Below are 8,035 nucleotides of genomic sequence, written 5' to 3'. Positions count from 1 at the left end.
ATTGCGTTATTCTGTCACTTACATAACTGGGAGAATAACATGTGTCATTCACAACGTCAGTAATGCAGGTTGATGGTAGTGTCACAGATATGGGTGTGGAGCTGGGGATGAGTGCTAATTACCCCAACTATATCCCCCTCTAATAACGGCCTAGAGGAGCTCTATGAAATACACTCTGTTCTTCCATGGGGGAATGGATTTTTGATCCTCCACCCAATCAATATCATCTAAAACACAGTATTCCCTAGGAGTCGAGATAGAAAATCATAATATCTGCCTTGGTCTTTTTCAAAGTCATTGGAATGAAGGATATGGGAAAACTTTGCAGCTTTAAAAGTTGTCAATGTTCATGTTCATGGAAAGTAGAATAGGGAGGAGAGATCTGTATCATACTGCCTGACTGCATGGAATTGTGATCAATCCAGAAATAGGGACACGTTACCCATAAGGACACGTGTGTCACCTCATGGGAAAATTACTCGGTTTTTAGAACTGGAATGTGCTAGAGAGAACCAGCAGACACTGGAGATCTCATTACCATATCATAGCACATGTCCGATAAAAGGTTACACTACCTTATGGATCGCCAAAAAGATGAAGGGACAGTCCACTCCTTTCCCTCTCCCTTCTAAATCCACTAGCTACCTGGCTTTCTCAAAGGGAGACTTTGACTGCTTACCCTCTCCCATGCCCCCTCATACTCCCTGCACTGTGGCTACAGATATCCTAAGGCTATCTCCCAAACTTCAGAAGTGCCAAAGTGGCACGAGACGACATTGCTAGTTCCGGCCCTCAGCGATTTGCTCTATGCACACATCATGATTTAGCATATTATTTTTGGTGAGGAGTGGACAGATAAAACAACCAAAGGGCTTCTGAGGTTGTTCTAAAATGTCTCAACTGTGCATCCTTGGCTTCCCCTTTGAACCTCTCCGTCTCGGGCCTACACTGTATGGTCAGCACCAGACCAAATCCCATTCGTCCTCTCCATTAATGCAACCGCCTTAAACCAACATATCATCACAGTTCCAGAAGCTTGCTCTAACTGTAATTGAAATGGCCCAATGGGAATTCCTTGGTTCTGGTTGCCCCTTCATGCCCTATCCCCCAATTCCCCACCCTCCATCTATCACTGTAGCCCTGGTGCTCTTGTAACGAGGAGGGGTTAACAGCGAGGTCGCCGCGCACATGCGTACTTACTGCCTCCTGAACAGTGGCCCCTCAGTTCCTTTGCATGTGTACATATGACGCCAGCAGAAAACCGGCATACAGCATCATGTCAAGTACATATTCATTTAGCTGCCAGGTGCCAAGGAGTGTTAGCTCGAGAGCATCTACAGAGATGCGCTCAGCAAATGGATGTACTTCAATGGGGATGTGATCAGAAACGCCATTCTTCCTTCAGATGTCGAGTTCACAGGCTTGATTACACAGCCCCCTCGCGACGCATCCTGCTACAGATAAAATTAAACACCCGCGATTACAAACGGCTTTGAAATACCCTGGACCACGATCAGTGTCATCCCTTATTTAAGCTCATCCTCAAAAGATGGAGATTTGAGGATTCATACACAAAGTATTCAAACGCTATATCGCACAGCAGCCACAAATTGTTACTAATGAAATGTGATGGTGTTAAGAGACAGCAAAGACAACAGCCGCTTAAGGTCTCTTGGTGCTGTGTTTGTCAAATCTAAGGGATTCTTCTCTTTGGGCGTTTTGATCAAAGCCTCTTTAACATTCTTTCACAAGTGCTCAACATGCATTCAGTGTAACGTAAATCATTAAGCAATGACATTAAAAAATAACATCTAATTTCTCATAGATAATAACCAGCTACGATGAAGCGCACATACACAGAAATAGGCAAAGATTTCTGCTCCAATGTGCTGTTTTAAGCATATTCATCTGCCTCTTCACATACATGAAAGCTGCCAGTTGCCCTTGCCAAGAAGTGGAGGACATTAAGGGAAGCGTCCTAGTTGATCTCTGATGACAAGGATCTGGATGAGAGATCATAGGCAAGGGGGCGAAAGCTGTGGTCATCCCCCTGAAAGGATGGCATTTCTCCTCGTGGGTCTTGGGCTTGCTAGATGTTGCCCCATCTTCAAACAGCACTAAAGAAAACCTTAGAGATGTGGATTTTGAAAGATGAACACAAAGGATTCAGTATGCTTCCCTTCGGAACACACATGCATCCTGTCATGAGATAACCATTGTCAGCCATATGGGCAAACTCCTGAGCTGATTGGCTCAAAAGAGACCTTTAAAGCCTTCATTGCTGCCCAGAGACTGGCTTATCAGAAAACTGTCCGAAATATCTCTTATGTAAGGCATGGATAATGAATGAAAGAAAATAACAGCTTTTTTTAGAACCATCCACAGGGGTTCATTGAAATGCATCAAAAGACAAAAACGCATCAGATACCGAGATGGGCGTGGTCTTTAGCTCCTCCCAGATGCATCTCTCTCATTTTTTTCCAACGATAGCCTTTTTTGGGTAAAAGTCTGCTACAAAAAAGTCTGTGAGCGCTGTATGTTAGGGGGCTTGGGCTTTAGTTGACAGTGGAGCCCCAATTGCGAAGTGTGAATAGAGGGCTGTTTTAATAAGCCTGGTACCGGCTGAGCTACACAGGGGGGCTGGCACCAGAAAACTGCACTGCAGATGAAGATGAGAGAGAAATCCAAGGGATCAGTCTGGCCACATCAGAAGATCAGCGCTCATGGGGATTTCTGATTTCTGATTCTGCATTTCGCTGCGAGAAATATTACGCTTTTACACACTCGGTTGTCATCATTGCATTGTCTTACATAAGAGTCCTGCCACTGCTGGTGTGGTTCGTTTGAACGCCTGTTAATTGTCAAGTTGTCAACGGAACATAGAGGACATGAAACAGATTACCTTGTGAATCTTCTTTGAAAACATGTCCCACAACTCAATGGTACTCTACACGAGTAACATCTTCCTCTGACACCCATGTTTCATCCCTCTGATTGCCTACTGCACCACCTGACCTTTAGAATCAATGTTGGGTTCATCTTCACCATCACTCTCATCACACACTGTCAGCATCAGAGTTGCGTCTGTGCCAAGCTCCTCAGAGCCCCACGTGCTCCGTTTGGAGAGAGATGAACACAACATTGAAATAAAGAAGACGGAGGCGCAGCTGCATCCAGTTTGTCATGTAAAGGGTTGCAGTTTCCCGTGGCGAGAGGTAAGGACCAGAGAGAACCTCAAATGGGGGCATAGATAAGTGAAACTTCATATATGGTGGGGGAATATGGTGGAGGACACTATAGCTACCACAGGACCACACTGGCGAGTATGAAGAGATTAGGGGGCCAGTGTGAAGAAGTCATGGAGGGTAGCCAAGAGCAGAGGGAGAGAGACAGATGAGAGAGAAATTAGAAGAGGCAACGAAAAAGGAGGGGGGGGGGCAGGGATGGATGGATGAAAAGAAACCGAGGTAGGGAGCAACAACACTAACGGCTTGACCTGGAGAAGATGGATCCAATTAAAATCACACTTGGTCGGCCTTATCACCACCCCCTCGCCATGCTGACGCAGTGCCACACTGGTCGGCCTAGCATGGTTTCTATACCATAGCAGTGGGGAGGGGAGTGGGCACATGTGGGGGCCACACGTCCCATGCAGGTTACATAAAATGTCTTAAATGGCGGTTGGCGATGACACATCTCGGTCAAAGATCCGGTGTGACAATGCGGCCCACCCTCTGGCACACTGGTGGGAATCTGGCCCTGTATATGAAAACAGAGATCGGCACAGCGGATAGGCTGAGTGTGACGGTGATTCAACGGATTCCAAGGTGAAACCAACATATTCACAGGAATTTGAACGTTACATTAGCAGCCGAAAAAAGGGCGGCTGATTCTTGTTGCTAGGCAGAGAAGCAAAATAAAGATGGAGGACACTGAACGGCAGACTGGGAAGATAGGGTCCTATCATGCAGTACCAGTGATTTACCCGTGGGAGCGGCAGGGGCAGGGGTGTAGTAGGGCTGAGTGGTTATGGAATATTGCCATTGCTTTGTCAGGGAAAAGAATATAGAGCTGGATCTGTGGGAGATTTCTGCACAGATGAGTTGTTGGTATTAGGGAAAAGACATCTAATTTCAGGGTGTTCAGCTCTGGCCTTCCTATGTACACATCATCACTGCGAATGCATAACAGATCAGATGGAGAAATAGATTTCCCCATGCAAACAGAGACATTTTCTAGGGCAGTTATGTGCACAATGGAATGACTGTTTTCCCCAAAATGTTTTCTGAGAGCATATTTACTGACTTGGGAGGAAGATAAAAATGTAAAAAATCAGTCATGGCATAATGGATGTTAGATAACCTTCACAAGGATAATAGCTGAGGTTTGGATGGGGTCATTTTTATGGAGGAAGGAAATATGAAGTAACCTCACTAACCTGCAACACGTCTCAGACAGACCCTAATCCGAGAACTAATATTGGTAGTATCCAACCAGACAAAGTCCTTAGACAAACATTCCATTTTTTGTGATATTTGATTGCATGGACAACAAAAGTAAATTTAACTCAAAATTCTGTTGTTGAAATCTTGGATAAATTGTAAATTACATGTTGATAACTTTCTGCAGATTTCATCATGTTGATACGTATGTTGAAATAATGCAGAAAAATACTGAGTTTATTAAAATAATTGCCTGGCGGGATGTCTCTTCGATCAGACAATCTCAATAACATGAATACATACTAAAATAGTGTTTTCATTCATGACTAAATCCCAGTAATATTGTTTTATTGTTATTTCACTATATCAATGTTATTATGTTGCATCAATGTTTGATTAAATTGATTGAACAAAGTCATCGACATACACAGTTCAATTTCACCCAGGTCTTAAAGGTCCAATGCAGCCATTTTTATCTCAGTATCAAATCATTTCTGGGTAACAATTAAGTACCTTACTGTGATTTGTTTCAATTCAAATTGTTTTAAAAAAAGGAACAAAAATTGCTTCTCATCAAAGGGCAATTTCTCAAGCAAAAATGTTCCCCCCTTGGTTTGTGCTGTGGTGGAGATCTTTGTGGGCTATACTCGGCCTTGTCTCAGGATTGTAAGTTGGTGGTTGAAGATATCCCTCCAGTGGTGCGGGGGCTGTGCTTTGGCAAAGTGGGTGGGGTTATATCCTTCCTGTTTGGCCCTGTCCGGGGGTATCATCGGATGGGGCCACAGTGTCTCCTGACCCCTCCTGTCTCAGCCTCCAGTATTTATGCTGCAGTAGTTTATGTGTCGGGGGGCTAGGGTCAGTTGGTTATATTTGGAGTACTTCTCCTGTCTTATCCAGTGTCCTGTGTGAATTTAAGTATGCTCTCTCTAATTCTCTCCTTCTCTCTTTCTTTCTCTCTCTCGGAGAACCTGAGCCCTAGGACCATACGTCAGGACTACCGGGCATGATGACTCCTTGCTGTCCCCAGTCCACCTGGCCTTGCTGCTGTTCCAGTTTCCACTATTCTGCCTGCGGTTATGGAACCCCTACCTGTCCCAGACCTGCTGTTTTCAACTCTTAATGATCGGCTATGAAAAGCCAACTGACATTTATTCCTGATTATTATTTGACCATGCTTGTCATTTATGAACATTTTGAAATTCTTTCCTCTCTCTACTTCTCTCCTTCTCTCTTTCTTTCTCTCTCTCGGAGGACCTGAGCCCTAGGACCATACGTCAGGACTACCGTGCATGATGACTCCTTGCTGTCCCCAGTCCACCTGGCCTTGCTGCTATTCCAGTTTCAACTGTTCTGCCTGCGGTTATGGAACCCCTACCTGTCCCAGACCTGCTGTTTTCAACTCTTAATGATCGGCTATGAAAAGCCAACTGACATTTATTCCTGATTATTATTTGACCATGCTTGTCACTTATGAACATTTTGAACATTTGGCCATGTTCTGTTATAATCTCCACCCGGCACAGCCAGAAGAGGACTGGCCACCCCTCATAGCCTGGTTCCTCTCTAGGTTTCTTCCTAGGTTTTGGCCTTTCTAGGGAGTTTTTCCTAGCCAACGCGCTTCTACACCTGCATTGCTTGCTGTTTGGGGTTTTAGGCTGGGTTTCTGTACAGCACTTCGAGATATTAGCTGATGTACTAAGGGCTATATAAAATAAACTTGATTTGATTTTGCTAGGACTGTATAAGAGTGGTCTGAGTGGGGAGGGGAAAACTGAAAACTAGCTGTTATTGGCAAAGAGGTTTGGAACGCTTTCTTATTTAAGTGATAATGCCCGAGACGCCGGTGTTTGGAGGATATATTGGCACAGTGTTGTGGCAAAACGTGCCAATATATCCTCCAAACATCAGCTTTGAGCGCATTATCGCTCGGGTTACCAACATATTCAAATAATGATTGACATATTTTATGTTATTTTGATGAATTTATTCATACTATTTCATCCTTCCACGAGATATAGTCCCGACACATATTTAAGGTTACTACCGGCTGGTCATTCGTTCTATCGGATCCAGAGACGCAACCCAGTCGTTATGGACGCAACCCAGTCGTTCGTTATAAATGTTAATTTCCATACTGGCTGCCAACGTTCTTATCCCTTGCTTGCTAGTTGGCCAAGTAGCTTAATTTACATTTGTTAAAGCTGTTTTCTAGTGACATTTATTTGGATACATCCATAACAATGAGCTAATGATGCGCGATTTCACCTGGCATAGAAAATGTGCTCTTTCGTCAGGACAATGTTGTTCAGAGGAGCTTGCCAACAACACAGCTAACACAATCACTTCGAATGGAAGCTGGAGAGACAGCAAACTAGATGCATTTCATTTCATGTTACCTGTTTTCTATTGACATTTATTTATATATATCCATAAAAATGATGCCAGCTGATTCATGATTTCGACTGGCTGCCTGTCTGTGTCGTCCCGACTCCCGACACGTTCATTACTATGGGACAGCTGGAGATTGAATTTCAATATTAAAACAATGTCGGAGAGACAGACTGCAAGGTTTATACAAAACTAAATGTTAGTCTAAAAGAAATGGGAAATAATGTCTAGATGCTTTTTACAGTGGAGATCAAGTTTATAAATTGCCTAGCTGGGCTGATGAGACAGTGGATTGCGCAGTGAGATGGAACAGAGTAAATAGGCATTTCAACGTCATAGATTTAACCAGTGGTAACTTGTGGAATAGACACCAGCTGGAATGTGGTTTTACACAATCAGCATCCAGGATTAGACCCACCGGTTGTATAATGGTCTATTAACTAATTTACTGCCTGGTGATGCCATCAAAACTCCATCCCACCAAAACAGGCTGAAATTTGAGGCAGTATTTTCAAACAACTCTTACACTAAAAGGGCATTATCATCATTTTCACAATTTCACAGAATTAGGCCAACCTCATAGTGTGGAAATATACACTACTGTTACTGTTCAAAAGTTTAGGGTTACTTAGAAATGTCCTTGTTTTTGAAAGAAAAGCACATTTTCTGTCCATTAAAATAACATCAAATTGATCAGAAATACAGTGTAGACATTGTTAATGTTGTAAATGACTATTGTAGCTTGAAACTGCAGATTTATTATGTGATATCTACATAGGCGTACAGAGGCCCATTATCAGCAACCATCATTCCTGTGTTCCAATGGCACGTTGTGTTAGCTAATCCAAGTTTATCATTGTAAAAGGCTAATTTGTTCATTAGAAAACCCTTTTGCAATTATGTTAGCACAGCTGAAAACTGTTGTTCTGATTAAAGAAGCAATAAAACTGGCCTTCTTTAGACTAGTTGAGTATCTGGAGCATCAGCATTTGTGGGTTCGATTACAGGCTCAAAATGGCCAGAAACAAATAACTTTCTTCTGAAACTCGTCAGTCTATTCTTGTTCTGAGAAATGAAGGCGAGAAATTGCCAAGAAACTGAAGATCTGGTACAACGCTGTGTACTACTCCCTTCACAGAACAGCGCAAACTGGCTCTAACCAGAATATAATGAGGAGTGGGAGGCCCCGGTGCATAACTGAGCAC

The 8,035-nt window shown here is 43.3% G+C and overlaps 1 long non-coding RNA gene across 1 annotated transcript; it reads left to right on the top strand.

Moving 5' to 3' along the window:
* Window positions 1–280: 280 nt before the first annotated feature.
* LOC129827687 (uncharacterized) lies at window positions 281–6,176 on the top strand. The gene is made up of 2 exons (XR_008755203.1): window positions 281–3,215; window positions 5,408–6,176. It is a non-coding gene; the product is annotated as an uncharacterized LOC129827687 (long non-coding RNA).
* Window positions 6,177–8,035: the final 1,859 nt, after the last annotated feature.

The sequence above is a fragment of the Salvelinus fontinalis genome, chromosome 29, assembly GCF_029448725.1.
Source record: "Salvelinus fontinalis isolate EN_2023a chromosome 29, ASM2944872v1, whole genome shotgun sequence".
NCBI classification, from domain to species: domain Eukaryota; kingdom Metazoa; phylum Chordata; class Actinopteri; order Salmoniformes; family Salmonidae; genus Salvelinus; species Salvelinus fontinalis.
The sequence above is the reverse complement of the archived record's forward strand: the minus strand, read 5'-3'. Positions and strand labels throughout refer to the sequence as shown.